Source organism: Calypte anna, chromosome Z, assembly GCF_003957555.1.
Source record: "Calypte anna isolate BGI_N300 chromosome Z, bCalAnn1_v1.p, whole genome shotgun sequence".
In the NCBI taxonomy this organism is placed as follows: Eukaryota; Metazoa; Chordata; class Aves; order Apodiformes; family Trochilidae; genus Calypte; species Calypte anna.
In genome coordinates this window covers 46,547,165-46,551,821 of record NC_044274.1, presented here as the reverse complement: position 1 = coordinate 46,551,821, position 4,657 = coordinate 46,547,165, and the positions used below count along the sequence as shown (strand labels likewise).

The 4,657-nt window shown below is 48.4% G+C and overlaps 1 long non-coding RNA gene across 1 annotated transcript; it reads right to left on the bottom strand.

The window, feature by feature from the left end:
• Window positions 1-946: 946 nt before the first annotated feature.
• LOC115599952 lies at window positions 947-4,546 on the bottom strand. Its single transcript, XR_003988722.1, has 3 exons — window positions 4,384-4,546; window positions 1,439-1,479; window positions 947-1,162 (listed from the first exon to the last, which is right to left on the bottom strand). It is a non-coding gene; the product is annotated as an uncharacterized LOC115599952 (long non-coding RNA).
• Between the last annotated feature and the right edge of the window lie 111 nt (window positions 4,547-4,657).

Here is a 4,657-nt window from a genome sequence, read left to right as displayed (position 1 = left end):
ACCAAAGTGCTCTATGGGAAACAACCTCAGAAATGGTACTATCTAAAAAAGATTATATAAACAGACATGAAATTATAAAAGATATCTGCACATAAGAGAGAAAATATCTAGGCAAGTCAAAGCAACAGGTTATTGTATAGTGCCAATGCAGTAGTATAGAAGGAAGAGACAAGTTTCAAGAAAATGAGCTCTGTAAGTCTCAAAGGGGGGAATTGTTAAATGGTACACAGAATGACTAAAGAGTGACAATTGCTGGCCTGCCAAGGACTGATAGTCTGTCTCCATTACAGTGCACAGATAACAGGACAGATAACAGCATGTTATTATTATGGTAAACTGTCCCTACTCAGCTTTAGCCTCCACCCTTGGTATGTGTGAAGAGAACACCAAGGCCAACAGAAAAGTGTGATAACCACGGGGATCTCAAATTTTATTGTATAAATACCCTTTGTCCTATCACTATAGTGTGCTATTTTTTTTTTTTTTTTTGGCATTAGCCTGCCAACCTTGTGCAGTGTTGCAATAAGCCTGATACCTCATCTCTCATGTTTGGACTGGACTTTGGATGCTCAATAAAGAACCTGGTTTGGGGACAACTACTAATACTGCTTTTAGATACTCATTAATACTTTTGAAGTTTTGTCTTTTTCACAGATTGTAGTACTGAACTGCCTGGAACATGACAGTTTAGTCAAATGCTTTTTAACTTTGTGCTGATTAGCACAAAATCAGGACAATAGCAATGTCCTCAGTCACGCATTCTCTACCTCGGAACTGCTTATCGACAATAGTCATACTTCAAGTCTCAATGTATCACCTTCCAAAACACAATACTGCCACTCCTATGCATTATTAAAAAAAAATCTATAGATGTAGCTCTGCATGTGACCATTGTATGATGGGAGATGAGGAAAGACAGAGTGAGAATTCTGTCAGGCTCAATTGTACTTTATGTGGGCAGCTGCATACAAGCAGCCTGGCATGAGCTGGCTGAAAATTTTCATCACTGCTTTCCAGCTACCAGCCTGAATTGAGGGCCCTGCTCTTGTCCAAGCCCTCTTTGCTGAAGTGCAGCATCACCTTTTCATAGCAATGATCTCTGCAGCCATGCGTGACACCTCAGCTATTGCATCTCATGGGATGGCACTCAGTGAGCACATTCCTGCAGACAGAGAAAAGCAGATCTTGTCAGAGAGCTGCTCAGCCTCTTCTGGAGCTTCCAAACCCAGAGGAGGAAGAGGTACAGAGGTGCTGGAGCTCCCTTTTCTTTCCCCCCTTTGCAAGTGCTTCTCTCCCCCTCCAGGTTTAGCAAAAGGCCCCAGCAGGAGCAGCAGACACAAGGCCTGAGAGCTGTGCAAGTGACTACAAAAAGCACAGGAGTGCCTACTGGTGCCCCACCAAAGGTGCTGCCAGTCTGAAGAGAGGAGAGGCCTCTTACCCTGGGGGCTTCCACAGAGATTCAGGATGTGCCAGCAGCACCTGAAAGAGACAGGCTCTGTTTGACCTCCAGGGCTTTCCAGAGCCAGTGGCCCCAGAGAGGCACAACAGAAGCTGCTGCTGCTTCTCTGGGTCACTCCCTAGGAAGAGAGGATGGGGTGATTCACCCACCCCCTGCCTATACTGCTTATTTGCAGGACTTTCCTTGGGCCACTGACCTCTGCCAAATCCTTTGCCTGCAGCCTCCACATCAGCAGCAAGGCCTCGCAGCAGGCACCAGCTGTAATTCCCAGCACAGAGAGAGATTTACTTGACTGGGGTCTCTAACAGTCCCTGCAGCCACAGGCACCTCCTGCACCACGGTGGCAAGGGGCTGGATGGATGAGGAGGACATGGGGAAGGGGTGCAGGGGGAGGTTGCAGCTCCACGCTGGAGCAGAGCCATGAGGAGCTGCTGGATGATCTCTGCAGATCAACTTCTAAGGCTGCCTGCTAGCAGCTGCCTGCACAGACCACAGCACATCTGTGGGTGGCCCAGGACAAGGAGGGGATTCCTGTGCCTGGTGATGGTGTCTCAGCCACACAAAGAGAAGATCTGTGGATGATGGTGATGTTCCAGAAGTGGGGTCCATTACCGGGTGTGCAATAAGCCAGTTCACACACAGAGTCAAGATACTTGCTTTAATAGCAATTTCTGCCCAGAAAGGGGAGCAGGATGGTATTCAACAAAGCAAGCTCAATTTTCCAAAACAAAAATGCTACTTTATACCCAAAATTGTGAGAAATAACTTTATCTCTAACATCATTTCTAGCATTATTCTATCATTCGTACTAACCTATGGCACTAGCTTCTAAGACAGCTGCTGATGAAGTCTGCTTTCCTATTCCTTTCAGCATTCCCTGCCACTAAAGGAATTGAGCAAAACATCACTTGTGCTCCTGAGCCCTCAACCATTCGTCCCAGCACCCTGGGCAGTTTCAGCTCCAGTGGAGCTTTTTCCACTCATTTTTTCTCCCTACAGTGTCTCTGTATTATTCCCTATCACCTGACCTATCTTCCACTGGGCATACACCTTCCTCTTTCACCTGATTTGTAGGAGCAGATCTCTGTTGAGCCAAGCCAGTCTTCTACCTCGTCTGCTTGACTTCTGACATTTGGGATTGTCTTTTCTTGTGGCCTTAAGAGGTGATGTTTAAAGAGTGACCAGCACTCATGAACCTCAGCACCTGCAAAACTGTTTTCCCCTGAAGGGAAGGGATGTCATCTACAGGGACCTTGATGAGGCTGAGCAGTGGGTCCATCTGAACCTCATGAAGTCCAAAAAGGCCAAGTGCAAAGTCCTGAGTCAGGGAATCCCTGTTATCACTGAAGACTGAGAGATGAATGAACTGAGAGCAGCCCTGAAGAGAAGGAAACAGGCATGGTGGACAAAAAAAGTGGATATGAGCCAGCACTGTGCGTTTGCCACCCAGAAAGCCAACAGTATCCTGGGCTGCACAAAAAGAAGTGTGGGAGGTGATTCTGCCTTTCTTATCTGGTGATACCTCAGCTGAAGAGTTATCCCCATCCAGTTTAGGGGCACCCAGCTCAAGAAAGACAAGAGCCTGATAGGGCCACAGAAGTGGTTAAAGAGATGAAACACCTCTCCTGTGAAGAAAGGCTGAGCTGTCATTGTTCAGCCTGGAGAGGGGAAGGCTCCAGGGAGACCTTATGTTGCCTTTCAACATATAAAGGTGTCTTACAAGAAAGATGAAGACTCTTTACTGGGCCCTATAGTGACAGAAGGGGCAAATGGAGAAGGTTGTCCAGGGAGGTTATGGCTGTCCCCTCCCTGGAAGTATTCAAGACCAGGTTTGATGAGGGTGCTGGACTAGGTGATCTTTAAGGTCCTTTCCAACACTAACCATTCTGTTATTCAGTAATATATATCTTGCAGGTTGATTTGTCAAGACAACAAATAATCCTTATGCTCATTGATCAGAAAGGCTGTGTTAGAAAGTAGCTAATGAAAGGGGATGTAGTTTCTGCATAGCTCTTGTAAATCATCCCTATCATGCTTTCTTTATTAAAAAAAAAAAAAATTAGTTTCTGGAAAACAACTTCCCAGTTAAAAAAAAAAAAAAGGTTATTCTTTTAAAGGAGAATTATTTGATCTTCCCTGTTCATGGTTTGTTGACAGCAACAAACTGGTAGGTTTGTTGATTTTATTGCTGATTCTCTTTAGAAAGACCTTGAAGAGGTATCTGGATAGTGTGGGGGCACTTGGCAAGTCATCGGTAGTGTGAAGTGGAATAAGAACGAATGATGGATTCCACACCGAGGACAGAAACGCCAAGCACAAATATAAACTGGGAGAGGAGCGGCTGGGGAGCAGCCCTGCAGAAAACAGCCCACGCTGGTCAGCAGCAGGGCTCACTAAGATTCAGCCACATGGCCTGGCATCCTTACAGCTTAAGAGGGATGTGACGGTCCTGGGATGCGCCCAGCGGAGGGCAGCAAAGCTGGTGAAAGGGCTGGAAGAGGAATCGGTAAGGATTTACGAGCTCGGTCAGTTCGAAGGAGTTGAGGGGCGACCTCATTGCTCCCTACACCTCTCGGAGGGATCTCTCCTCCCTGGAATCCAGTGACAGGACGTGTGGGAATGGCTCAAAACTGTGGCAGAGAAGCTGTAGAGTGAGCACGAGAAATCATTTCTTTAACGAAAGGGTGGTCAAACACTGGAATGGGTTTCGTGGAGAGGTGGTCAGTGTGTCAAGCCTGTCAGTGCTTAAGAGGCATTTGGAGAATGTCCTTAAATACATGCTTTAGCTTCTGCTCAGCATTGAAGTGTCCGGGCAGCTGGGCTGGATGATCCCCACAGGTCCCTTCAGACCACTCTGTGCTAAGAAACTCTCCCCTGCAGCTTACCCATTGACACTGTCACCCCTACAGCGCACTCCACCTTACTCTCAAATGCCGACTGAAAGCTCCGCGCAGTCTCCTCTCCCAGGACAGCGGGTCTCTGCCGCTCCCAGACACCGAACAGCCCGGCCTGGCAGCCGGACCCCCTGAAACGAGCTTCCCTTGGGGCCGCCACAGCCTCATCCCTGCCCCGCGCCTCCGGCTCTCAGGGCTCTGGCAGCTCCGCCCCCCGCCCTCTGACCCGCGCTGCCCCAGCGCTTCCTGTCCGCCCGCAAGCGGGAGCGGCAGCGGGGCCGGGGCTGGGGCCGGGGGCGGGGCA